The sequence below is a fragment of the Apium graveolens genome, chromosome 9 (assembly GCF_009905375.1).
Source record: "Apium graveolens cultivar Ventura chromosome 9, ASM990537v1, whole genome shotgun sequence".
In the NCBI taxonomy this organism is placed as follows: domain Eukaryota; kingdom Viridiplantae; phylum Streptophyta; class Magnoliopsida; order Apiales; family Apiaceae; genus Apium; species Apium graveolens.
Window position 1 is genome coordinate 264238032 of NC_133655.1, and position 14891 is coordinate 264252922.

Genomic DNA, 14891 nt, shown 5'->3' on the forward strand with positions numbered 1-14891 from the left:
TACAGGCTAGAAAATAGTCAACTATTGAACGGGAGGATCACAATATAGTTAGCTGATAAATAACCCATGAAGGTTCCAAAAGGAAGAATAATACGACTATGTAATTCCAATATATTTAGTGAGAAGATCTTTTAATTACTATGGTTAGGGGTACGTGTATACATGTAGCTGGTAGGTGCAGCCTGCAAATCTAGGAGATTAGATAGGTTTGTATGACTTATAAATGCTAGTAATTAAATTAATAAACCAGTTCAATTATTAGGTTTAGACGTGCCTAACTTCTCTGTTTGGTACGGGTTGATTTTATTTTGGACTAACTTTATTTTTTCTTTGTTTTGTTAACAAATGGAATATGAGCGGATGAGAAGTTACTATCTGTGTGTTCCATTGACTCAAAGTTGAGGAAGAACATACGTGGATGTTTTAATTAAAACAAGTTTAGGAAGAAACAAGAGGTACGTGAATGCGTACACAATTCTCATTTTGTGGTTATGCATTAAAGTGATTTCGAAAATGAGGATTAATCGGTTAAGTTAAGTAATTTATTATTTATGAAATGTATTTCTTAAATTTAGTATTTTATGAACAATTTATAATATTGATCAAATATTTATTTGATTTATGAAATTATTATTGAAAACGGTCAAATTATTTAATTATATGATTCTTATTTGTTTAATTAAAACATAGTTTAATCTCTGGAAATATAAGCACATTTTACCTAATCAATTTGAATGAATTGAATGAACACGTGTGACACATAACACATCTATTATTTGTAGATGTGTACACGCCTTAAGAACGATAAATTATGTAAGGAAAAAGATTTAGAGGTTACCATATAAATTTTATATTAATGTGATTTATAATTTTTTATAATCATTTTTCAATAATTTTTCAATAGTCTTTTTATTATATTAAAGGTAAATATAGATTGTACTTTTCTTTGGAAAAAAACTGGTCGATGAAATCAATAAATGACTTTAATATATACTCCCTCTGTCCCTCCCATTTGTTTACACTTTCCTTTTTGGGATGTCCCTTCCAATTGTTTACATTTCAAAATTTTCCAAAAATAGTAAAGTTTTTATAATTTTTAAATTAACTACATCCACTACTTTTCTCCACTATACCCACTTTATACATATAATATTAATCGGTCCCACTACTTTACTCATTTTTTCAACTTTTCTCCACTATTTTATCATTTTTCTTAAACTCCGCGCCCCACCCAAATGTAAACATTTGGGAGGGACGGAGGGAGTACATGCTTATAACTTTATATATATATATATATATATAATATTAATATAGCATTAGATTTTTGATTAGAATATTAAATATCGTACAGGAGCTGATCAGGGCGCAACACCTACTAGATTTTTTTAACCAAAATCATAAAAAGGAAGTTTGTATATTTTATGAAGTTATGTCAGTTTTTAGGTAATATAGGAGGATTCCTGAGAGAATTTTGAAATGGCGTTTTAGCTGATTTTGTTTGAGGTCCCCGGGAATATGTCAGGATCCTTTCCGACGATATGATACTGTGAGACTGACCAATATCCTGGAAACAACTATTGTTAGAGCACCTTCAGGGCAACTCCAATACAAGCTCATTTGATGCATTGAAAATTGGAATATTCAAAGTGACTTAGTCATGCAAAATATTTAAGTGATGGCCAAAAATACCTTTTTTTTAGAAATTGTAACAAGAATACCATTTTTTGGAGTTTATGGGCAGAAATACCCTTCAAATATGTATTTTAGAAATGGGTAAATCTATTACGCATCTGAAAAATGGGTATTACATAAAAAAAATTAAAAAAAAAAGAAAAAAAAAAAGAAGAACATGTGATACGCATGTCACAAAAGCGTATCACCAGAATCAAATAGGTGATACGCATTTTGTGAATGCGTATCTTATTTTTTATTTATTTTTTTTATTTTTTTTTCAATTTTTTTTAATACGAATTACCCATTTTTAAAATGCGTATTAGTATACCCAACTGAAAAATGTGTATTAGACGGGTATTTTTGGCCAAAATTTTAAAAAGAGGTATTTTTGTCACAAACTCTAAAAAAAGAGGTATTTTTGTCATTTTTCCAAAAATTAGCATTGGATGATTCTGTAGAAAGTGGCTAGGGTCCCTATTTGACGGTACTTTTTAATATTTAATTAAATTTTATATGTTCTCTTTCATTTATTTTGCAACCCATGTAATTTAAAGTTAGAAACGTTGTGGATTAATATTTGAAAATTATTTAACCAATTCAAAATCTTTGAAATTTGATTTATTTTACAAATTATTTTTTTATTAATACTTTTACATGTGATGTTTTTAATTATAAAATTATTATTTTACTCTAAATCTAACTATAATATTATATTTAATTAAGTTAAATATAAATATATTATAATAAAATATTAATAATTATAATTTATTAATTTTATAAAAGTTATTGCTTAAGAAAAATGAAATTAAAAAGAATTTATTTATATTTATAAGTGGAAATGGGCTCATGCATTAGAGAGAGGTGGCCATTATTTTTGAAGGTCACTTTTGGTTAGTTGACAAAAAAAATTAACCCCACTTATAAGTGAGTTGGACTTAAGCATTGTAGATGCTCTTAATGGAGGGTCACTTGATATCTGGGGACTCGCAAAGTGTACTTGGACAATATTTAAAATGGGTATTAGTATTGGATGAATTAAGAAAAAAATGGGAAGTCCCACCAAGATGGGTCGAACCCATCTCTGCAAATTGTCCCTTTATATAAATATTTAATTCAGAATATGTGGCTTTTTCATTTTTTATGGTATATCAAACAGGGCACATGATCCATGATTTTATTAAGTGCCCGTTTGGGAAATCTTAAAATAAGTAACTTATAACTTAAAATGATTAAGTGCGAAATAAGTGATAAGTTGATAAATACTTATAAGTTCTATAAGTGTTTGAATAAATTTACTTATAAGTCAGAATTTTTTTTACTTAAATGAATTAAAACAAATAATTATTAAATATAATTATCTTAGTTCATGAATCTTAAATTAGAAAATATTTAAATATTTATATTTTAAAATCAAAACTTTAGAAAAAAGTGAAAAAATGAAAATAAGTTGGAAAAAAGTACGTCACTGCCAACTTTCAACTTATCAGCTTATAAGTTGTAAATTCAGCTTATAAGTTGGGTCGACAAACACTCATCGATAAGTTATTAAGGGCTTATAAGCCATAAGTGGCTTATAAGTAGCGTGCCAAACAGGCCCTAAGTTGAGGCTTTAATCCAGTTTTAGCTTATTTGGTAAGTTAGTGGGACCCAATTAAATGAAAAATGGGCTCTCCCACTAAAAATGCTCTTAGAGGTGGTTGACCACGACCAAGGATACAACACAAAATCTTCTTGTACAACATGATCAACCACAACGCAGAACGAAAATTTAGGGGGCAACGATTAGATTATAGTTTTAAAAGTTAAAAAAATAATTATTTAAAAAAATTTAAGATTCTAAAATTTTAATTTTAACATGTATCATTTTATAATAAACAATATAATTATTAGAATAATGAATTAAAATGTTTATAATTTTAAACAACTAGATGTGAAAATGAAAAAAAAATAAAAGAAACAACGGTAAAAATAATAATTAGAGGTGAAAATTTAAAAAAATACAAGAGATAATGGTAAAAGTAGAAAAATAATGAAAGAACTATCCTAAAATACATTAATAGGCTCGAACCGTGATGTATGTGATGAGAAAAAAGTCTTTCAGCCAGCTGGTCTAACGTAAACTATTTACAAAATACATACTAGCAATCTAATAGTCAGGGCTCTTCTGAACCCCTGTCTCCGTTTCTGATCAGCCATATAAACTTTGTTACTACGAGTATATTTTGTGAATTAAGTAAACATTCGGGCGAACTCGGCCAATTTTGATAATAAAATGTTGTTGCCGAGTTGCTGACTTGTGATACAATAAGTGATACTCTCTCTATCCCATTCAATTATATACATTATTTTTTGGTATGTTTTTCGATACTATTTTAAAGTATAATTTTATAATATTTTTATTCTGAATAGAAGTTTTATGTTTAAACTTTTTTTAAAAAAAAAATTTAAAAAAATATATTATAAAACTATATTTTATAGAAGTCTCGAAATACGTGTAAATAATAAACATATAGAAGTAAATGGGACGGAGTATAGTAGTTAGGAGTCAAATGTTTGGATTAGATTTTGAGATAAATGTACGTTAGAGACCCTTAGAGCAGCTCCAATGCTGCCCATTTGGGTGCATTGTGACACGAGAAAAAGAAAATGGGCTGGCCAGTTTACATTTCATGCGTTGGAGCATATCCACACAAACGGGCACGGCCAATCATCTGGCCATGGCCAACTCTGCCACTTTATATATTATAATAGCTGCTTTTGCTTTTTAAGTTTACGTTAGTAATATTTTATCAATTCATTCAATCTGCTGCTGCCATATGAACATTACATTTCTAACGTATATATTAAACGGTTATATTTTTTTCCTATAAATAATCAGCTCACAATTCATAATTTTTACTTCATAAAAAATCAAAATTTTCTCTCCAAAAAAATGAATCCAAATAATCCCCCACCTCCAAATTCTCAAAACCTAAACTCTCAATTTTCATATCCATATCCAAATTCTTATTTTTCAAATCCACAAAATTTTAATTATAATTCTCAACCACCATTTTCACAATCTCAAGCTTCTCATTTTCCATTTTTGTATCCTCAAAATTCTCCTTATCCAATTCCATTTTCAAATTCACAATTTGAAACGCAACAATCACCCATCAATGTTGAAAATTTGCCAGATTCGCAAGTGCCAGCTTTTGGTAACACAAATCTTGTTGATCTAAACACGTGATAAACGAGCACATCGTCAACTACAAAATGACTTGATTGAGCATATTTCCCATTTCGTCAATAATCGTTAATTTTTGTTATTGTAACGTTTGAATTTAATGCTTTTTTGTGATGTAACCTTAATTATGTCTTTTATTCACGTGTGATTTTTATATTTTATGTATTATCATGTCATTTTTAGATTTAATATTTTTGTATGTGATGTTTTTAATTTAATATTTCTAATAATATGATACAATTTAAAGTATTTAATTAAAAATTAAATTACATTGGAAACAAATATAATTAATTGCTTAATTTAAAATTAAATTAATTAAAAATATAATATAATATAAATAGTCTACAAAATTATATCTAAACAATTATTATAATATAAAAAGTAAAAAGCTGTCTAATGCAAAGGTGAAATGGGCATGGTGAAATGGGCTTCCCATTGGACATGATTGGCCAAATTTAATTCAGTGCCCAGCTTAGCTTTACATAGGTGGACTTGAAGTGGGACCAGTAAATAGAGGATATGAGCAGCAGCATTGGAGCTGCTCCGCTGGAGCTGCTCTTAGGGCCTGTATGGCAGCTCTCCTTTTAAGTTAATTATTCACTTATAAGTTCATAAGTATTTATGGATAGTGATAATATTTGTCGACTCAACTTGAATTACCATTTCTAAGTTTAATTTACAACTTTTAAGTTAATAAATTGAATGTTATTAATATTGTATTTTTTCAATTTATTTGCTTTTTTCGCTTTTTATTAATTTTAATTTTAAAATATATGTTTATAAATGTTAATTTAATTTAAAACTCATGAATTACATTAATTATATTTAAAAAATATTTATTTTAGTTCATTTTAGAAAAAAAAAATCTCACCCATAAATAAAATTATCCAAACACTTATATAACTTATAAAGAATCATCGACTTATCACATAAATCACTTATTCTTTTTAAAATATAAGTTATTTATTTTAAAATTTTCAAACGAACACTTGCTATTATACTCGAAAATGTGACATATTTCACTGGTGAATAATGACAGTTCCAGATGTTAAGTATTTTATCGGACTAAAATTCACTTTGCATCCCACAATTTTGCCTTAAAAACAAATTTGTGTCAATACATTTTATAAAAATACATCACATTCCATATATTATTTAAAGTTTTCAGTATGCATCCCTTTGGCTCTACCCCGTTAAAAATTATCGTTACCGTCTATCCTTATAAGGGCATAACTGGAAATTTCCCCCAAAATAATTGAAGTGTCATACTGATTTGTCTTCTATTCACAAAAACAAATAATAATTGTCTCTTCTTCACGTTCTTATCTAAAACCCTAATTATGCAATTAGACATCGCCTTCAACCTTCACTTAAAGTCATAACTTAGTCTTAAAAAAATATGAGAGGTCGTTTAAGATTTGTACGTGAAACAACAAATAATGATCGTGGTCTCAACAATTTATCTGAGAGGCCTGAACTTCCTGACTATGGAGGTACCATTTTCAAGTTTTAAATATAATTTTAGTTGTTTATATACCTAATTTTTGGTGATACAGACATGTGATGTTGAGTGTATGTCTTTCTTTAATATTGTTGTCTCCGACTTAATTTACCCTCATTTAAAATTAAGTTGGATAGTGATTTGGTCCCAAGTATCTATTTTTTATGACCTAATTTTTCTCTAAATATTCTATACATTGGAATCTCCATATTTTACATTAAAAGTTTATTTTGAGGGTGAATTTGATGAGAAGTGTGAACATTATCTTGGGGGTAAATTTGTTTATTTTGACATGTGCACACCTGAGAAGATGACACTTTCGGAGATTTATGATATGTTGGTACAATTAAGGTTGTAGGATGGTTCATTTGATTTGTGGTTGTTATTACCGGACGTGAAATTGAGTAGTGATTGTTTATGATCAGTAAAGACTAACAATGATGTTGATATGATGATGGATTTACTAATTTACACGAAGTTAGTAGTAGTGTATTCCACAACCAGGCAAGTTAGTAGTATTGTATGCTACAATGATTTTACAGACTCATTTTTATAAGATATGAGCATGAATGATGATGATTATAATGCAGGATATGGTAGTCTTAATGAAAATTGGCTTGATTTTGCTTTTACGCAGCTCAAGGAGGATGAAAGAGAAAGAGTAATAGATGAGATTAGGGAGGAAGTTGATTGTGAGTTGGAAGATAAATTGGTTAGAAAATAGGAAGTTGATCGCAATGTTGAAGGGGACATGCTAAGTTTTCATGGAGATTCCTCAAATTTAGATTCAAATGATGGTGAACTTTTACCATCTTCAATGAATGAAGATGCAAAGTTAGTTGAAATAGGGTTGGACTGTGAAAGCTCAGAAGGCAATTATGATAGTGATGATGAAAGGCTGGCTCTGTCATCATGTGATGAGCAGGAGATACAATACCCGTAATTTAATGAACTAACAGGGATGGAGGATCCTAAATTTTCATTGGGAATGTTGTTCACAAGTGGTGCTGTTTTTAGAGCTGCTGTCCGAAAACATGCAATTTTGCATCAAAGGCCCATTAAATTAAAGAAAAATTTGCAGACAAAATCAAATGGGTCTGCACAGAGGGGTGCAAGTGGAAATGTTATGGTTTAAGGCAGCAAAGGTCAACTGATATTCAGATAAAAATATTTTTTGGTTTGCATACATGTAACCCTGCATGGAAACAATGACAACTCAACTCAACATGGATTGCCAAAGCTTATGAAGATGAAATTTGCATGAACCCATCATGGCCAGTTGACACATTTCATTCAAAGGTAATCAATGACTTAAAATGCCATGTCTCACATTCAATGATATATAGAGCAATGAGAAAAGAAAAAGAAAATATCAAGGGAAAACATGAAGAAGAATTTGGAAAATTGTATAAATATGGTAATGAGTTGAAAAAGGCCATGCCGACGTCAACCATCAAGCTAATGACAGAACATGCTGAATTTGGAATCGAGGGAAGAAGATTAAAAAGGTTTTACGTTTGTTTAGGCCCCTTAAAAGTTGGTTTTATGGATGGTTATAGACCTCTCCTAGGATTAGATGGGTGTCATCTTAAGGGTCATTTTGGAGGTATCCTTCTCAGCGCAGTTGCCACAGATCCCAATGATGGGATGTATCAGTAGCATGGGCTCAAGTGGAGGCGGAAAACAACAACAGTTGGGATTGCTTCTCATTTTTACTCAAAGATGACTTAAGAATTCACAACATAGGAAGCTACACATTCATCTCCAATAGACAAAAGGTGTTTCTTCACTTTGTTTATTTATTTTTGCTTTGAATATATTTGATATGATTAACCAATGATTATATTTTGGTACGGGGCCTAGTAAATGCTCTAGAGAAACATTTTCCAGAGTCTGAGCACCGTTTTTGTGTCATGCACCTGTGGTATAATGTATTCAAAGAATATAAAGGCAAAGGAGTAGGGGTCAATTATGGTGTACTGCCAAGGCCACTACAGATTACTACTTTAATATGCACATGAAGATACTTAAAAAGGTAATCGTTTTTATGCATATTTTAATTCATTCTAATTCCTTATAAATATCAGCTCATTTGTCTCTTAAATTTGTAACAATTGAGCATGAGAGCTTATACTTGGATATCTGCTAAACCACGAAGTCAGTGGAGTAGGTTAGCTTTCATAGAATTATGCAAATCAGATGTTTTCGTAAACAATAATCTTGAAATATTCAACAATATTATAAACAAGTTTAGAGATATGGGGATTGTCACCTTGTTCAAAGCAATCCATAATAGTTGTATGGTAAGGATACAAAGAAGGAAATTCAGTATGGAGAGGGCTAATACAAAAATCTACAACAGGGCACTGCAAAAAATGCATAAGTAAGTGGATAATAAACATGTGTTAATTTATTTTTCATTGCCTTATGTTAATGTCTCTTTAAGCATATGTCGGTTTATTTCTTATTTACAACATAGATCAATGTTAAAAGCCGGGAATGCAAAGCCTGTTTTGAACGGAGGGGATAAATACCATGTGACAATATCGGCGGGTGGACTTAAAATAGTCGTCGATTTAAAAAATAGGACACATATTTGTCAAAAATGGTAACTTACTGGGATACCTTGTTTTCATGCAACTGCATGTATATTATTCCAGAAACGAAGCCCAATTCATTTTATTCATAAATACTACAAGAGGAAAGGTACCTGCAAGTGTATAGTCATTTACTAGAGCCCATTAACGGGGAACCATTTTGGGAAGAAACGCTGGAGATCCCACCCTTACCCCCAAAAAAAAGATCGCACCTGGTAGGCCAAAAAAAAGAGGGACAAAAAGGCAGATGTTGTTAAGACTAGAGAGAATGATCCGAGAATGTTAAAAAGACAGGGAACTTCTTTACAGTGTTCTTGGTTTAGCGAATGGGGACATAACGCAAGGAGCTGCAAAACTAAGGTAATGAAATTTTTAATTATCTTCAATTTTTTATTTTTTAACACACTTCATATTTCTTCTAATTTTATATATGTAGAAAATTGATATTAAGAGAAAGAAAAGAGAAGAAAGAGAATTGTTAAGTAACCAGTCACACTAAAATCTTAAGGTGGTAGAAGAATGACTGAACAATATCTTATACTCTTTAACACTCCCCCTCAATCGTACGATACTTTTCGCTACGATTGACAACGACAAATACAACCAATACCAATAAACAATATTTAAATTAAATAAATGGTGATGGGAGGACTCAAACCCAAGTCCCTCCCTAAACCGAGCTCTGATACCATGTTAAGTAACCAGTCACACTAAAATCTTAAGTTGGTAGAGGAAGGTCCGAACAAGATCTTATACTCTTTAACAAGAACCAATAGGTGATGCTGAAGTTGTAAACATGAAGAGAAAGTTATATGTTCATATTGTAATGGAGAAGGACACAACCAGAGATCATGCAAAAACAAAGTTAACGTTAATTATTATATCGATTTTATGTATATCTTAACTACAAAAGTTGCACTTAAATTTTGTCTTTTCATAAAAATGATAAAATTATGCAAGAGAGACAAAATGATGAAGCAAACTTCTTCAAGATGAGGAGCTGCTTTGGAAGCAACAAGAAGAAGAAAATGCAAGATTGCTACAGAAGTTGCAGATGACACAAGCTGGTCATGGACATAAAATGCAGAATACAAGTCCTGTTATTATCGAAAAGCCAACCAAATCAGTGAAATATGGAACACATGGAGGCATTTTTAAGGAATTTAAAGCTCCTGGCCAACAAGCATATATTGGAGTTTTTTTGGGGGGGGGGAATCTATGAATTTTAATGGCAAAAATGGACAGACATTTACAACATTTCAAAATTTAGAGGTTGTTAAACTAAGGAGAATGAGTAAAAGACCACCATAATGAAGCTGAAATTGTGTTCTCACTTTTGTATCACAGACTTATCTTTTGCTTAGACTATTAATCTTTTGCTTAGGCTGCTTATCTTAAGTATGCTATAACTAAAACTTTACAAATGCTATTTTTTGTTTAACGACTCTGTATTGGATGATTATTATCAAATTATGTAATCGATAATAATTATCGAATTATTGTATTTTATGACATTACTATGATCACATATATTTTTATTTCTAAAGTTTTGGAAGTTTAATATGACATGCAAGAAAACCAATTAAACTAACAAAAATAGAACTTGATATTACTTAAAGGTACTATTAAACATGAGATTTGCTGAGCTACATTAGTAAATCTTATCTTCCTATTCCTTACTATACATGTACATCAATATAGCCACGATTTGACGGTAACGTCATAATTTAACGGATTAGAGCATAGGGGATGCACACTGAAACTAGGAAAAAACATTTGGAATGTGATGTGTATTTATAAAATGTATTGATACATATTTGATTTTAAGCCAAAATTATGGGATACAAAGTAAATTTTAGTCATTTTATCGCAAATGAAAAAGATCATAAAACTTATTATTCTTACTTAAAAGTGGAAGATTGTTAGATGGTGCCGACAGGGATAGAAAAAATAAGAGATTTTTTTAAATGAAACAATATGAGAATTAGGACGGATATTAAGTCTGTTTTAATTAGGAGTCCGTGATACAAACATTACTATACCTTGATGCTACAAGGCCAAACTATCCAAAAATATGTATTAAATAAAGAACAATAGCCCAAAACAATAACCCTCGTATAATTGTCAGCTTTTTATAGAACTGCTAACCTTCAAAATAGTGGCCCAATAAGTCAATTTAAGACAAACAATGTTTGGCCAATTCCTCATATGAAATTTATCAGTCATAATTCTGTTTTTTACTCAACTTTAAGTTGAATTTACATTTTATTTTTTTGAACAATGAAACTTCCATTACGTAGATAAAACATCATACATCATTGGCTCCAACACATTACATGGAGGAGACATAACATCAATATAGCTATTTAGCTCGCAAGGGATATGTGCCATCAAATGGTCCGCCCTATTGGCTAATTTTCTAACATGTTGAACACTAATATTGCTTCTAGCAGCCAACGTCAATCTGCAAGCCTGAATGGTATGACTGATCTCGAGCTGGTTGCTTGATCCTTTTGTTAACCACTTGTACTGCAAGAAGAGAGTCTTATTCAATACACACTTTTCCCCGTGTCTTAACCAAAATCCATGATAACGCCTCTTCAATACCTACCATCTCCGCTTCGAACACGGAAGCTTCCCTCTCGAATTTCATCACCTTTCTTCCCAAGTTTTGGCCACTATGATCTATTAGAATCATCCCTATAACAAAAGAAGAAGAGCCTGGCATAACATTTTCATCTACATTGAGTTTTAGACAACCAGCATCTGGGGTTACCCACTTTGCTTTTATTTTCTGAGCATGCTTTACATTTGTTTCCTGCAGCTGATTCGCACTACTAGTCACTGCCCTCCAGTCTGAAAACTGCTTGGAGCTCCATTCCATAACAAATTGAGACGTGACTACCTTGTTCTCCTACACCTTTTTGTTCCGAAAGAACCATATTACCCATAATGTCATAGCAATTTGGCTCAGATTTTCATAACTCTCAGAGCTGAGTTTATGAAGTAACCACTCTGTAACATCCTCCACCTCCCACATATTAAAAATTATACCCACCTCTTGCCAACATTGAGACGCAAAAGCACAATCAAGAAAGACATGCCCCAAGTGCTCCACATCCGTGCCACACATAGGGAATAAAATAGGGATTGCATAGTTTCTCCTATGAAGAATATTACGAACAAGAACAATATTTCTGCAAAAATGCCAAAGATTTTTTACCTTTGATGGTATCTTCAAATTCCACAACCTCCTCCATCGGCTTGACTCGGCATTGTGAACCTGTGGCAAATTATTTTCATGCCACACATGATACCCAAATTTAACAAAATATTGGCCCTCCTTAGTATATCTCCATGCCACTCTGTCTCTCACTTCATGCTGGGGAATTCTTGTTTCCAAAATAGCTTTGATATCTGCATTCTCAAACACTTCTACTACCTTTTCCTCGTCCCACTGTCTCGAATTAGACTTGAAAAGTTTTCAAACTTTGATATTCTTGTTTGCACCATAATCTTTATTCTCCACCCTGAAGTTGTTCTTCCCTTTCAACCACGGATCAGTACAAGCAGCTATATTCATACCATCACCTAACACCCATCTGAAGCCACTTTGTATCTCCTCTTTTATGAAATACAGACCGGACCAAACAAAACTAGAACCTCCACCTCTGACAGCCGACAAAATATTATTATTAGGGTAGTATTTTGCCTTGAACACTCTAGATACCAGCGCATTAGGCTTATTGATAAAATTCCATACTTCCTTTCCTATCATGGCCCGATTAAAACCATACAGATTTCGAAAACCTAAGCCCCCTCTTGACTTATTCGGGCCTATTTTGTTCCAGAATGCCAGTGAATGCCTTTCGATCCTGATGCACTTGCTTTCCACCAGAACATGTTCATGACTTGCTCTAGCTCCTCGCATAAGATTTAGGCAAGAGAAAACACGACACCGTGTAGGATGGAATTGTCTGCACAATACTCTTGATCAAAACGGCTTTACCAGCTCGAGATAATAATTTAGTGCTCCAACTTTGAATCTTCTTCCACATCTTCTCCTTCAAATAGATAAACACCAACTTCTTCAATCTGCCTACCAAGGATGACAACCCCAAATATGTACTCTTTGTAAGGTCATTCCACACACCTAAAATTCCTGATAACTCCTGTTGTTTATCACGCCTTACATTAGAGCTGAAAAATACGCCCGACTTTTGAAAATTCATAGTCTGTCCAGAGAGAAGCTCGTAAAAATTGGGAATATCCTTAATTTGTTGTGCTTCAGAATTTTCTGCCCGGAAGAATTAGAAGCTATCATCCGCGAATAGCAGATGTGCAATAGATGGAGCATTTTGACTTATTTTACAGCCATGAATTTTGTTATCAAGCTCAGCTTTTTTAATTAAATGTGAGAGTCCCTCAACACATAACAGAAATAAATAGGGTGAGAGGGGATCACCCTGGCGTAATCCTCGAATTTGAACAATAGGTACGAGCTAAGAGCCATTAAAGCAGATATTATACTGAACTGAATTCACAAACATTATAATCTAACTAACCCATTTCGCAGAATCCTCATACTTTGCATTCTTCTCTTCAAATAAAGCCACTGATTCTTAGTAATAAGCACAGGAAAAAGTCAATTACATAGTGCAATAGCTCTCAAATCCTTCATAGCATTCTCCTTTTTAGGTATAAGCGCAATATTAGTATCATTCAACTCTGCTGGAAACATACATTGATCGAGCCATTCCTTGCAACTTGAAAACACGTCCCTTCCTAAACTTGACCAAAAATGCTGAAAAATGTTGGATTTAGGCCGTCTAGACCTGAAGCCTTGTTCGGATGCATCTGTTTTACAACCACTGTGAATTCTTCAAAGGAGAGGTCTGCTATTAACTCTCTATTCTGATCCTCAGTAACACACCTTTCTACCTCACTGCTATGTCTTCGCTCAGTGAACACCCCTCTAAAATAATCGAGAACAACTTTATGCATGTCCTCCTTCTCAGTCACCAGGATGCCTTCATCTGTCTTAAGCCTAGAAACAAAGTTTGTTTTCTTCCTTGCAGATGCATAGGCATAGAAAAACTTTGTTAGGAATATGTTGTGAACTTGATGATAAGTTGAACAAAACACCTTAGTAGATTTAACTTAGTATTTTTGTAGCTCTCGACGGATGTTTTAATATAGTCCTATGGATGAACTTTATAGTCCCGACGGATGACATCTGAACATCCATCGAAAGTGTATCTTATATAACAATAAGTATTGTAGCACAATTCTGCAAACAACAATGTTTAGTTAAGTAGATGCTGTAGGATTCTTTGAGTCATATTGACTACTAGATTGATATGCAGAATAGGTTGGCTAATTGTAAATATAAGATGTCTTGTAATTTTGTATAAGTGAAATAGAGTCAAATGGCAGAAAGACTCCCGACGGATGATCTACAAAGGCTCCCGACAGATAATCAACAAGGCTCCCGACGGATGACCAACATAGTCCCGACGGATGATCATAAATTCAAAAAAGCAGTTGACAGTGACAACACAGTCACATGCTTCGGGTGTTTCAAAATGGAATGTGGAAGCCTAATTACAGGACTTAGAGAACAAAGAAGCATTACCATTTCCATGCAATTATGAAGATATTCAAAGATGCTGGATAGAGTAATGTAGCAGCATGAAGTTAGACTAGATTCAATTTGCCTTATTGTCTTGTCCTACTATTATGTAACTTGGTAATATATAAACCAAGAGTAGCAATTTAAAAAGTGTCCAAGTTAGAAAGAAAAACTAGAGAAATAGAAAAAGCAAAATCTGTAAAGAATTTCTCAGTTGTTCTTGTTGTTCAACTTGTGAGCAGCTGTGTTATTCAAGCATCA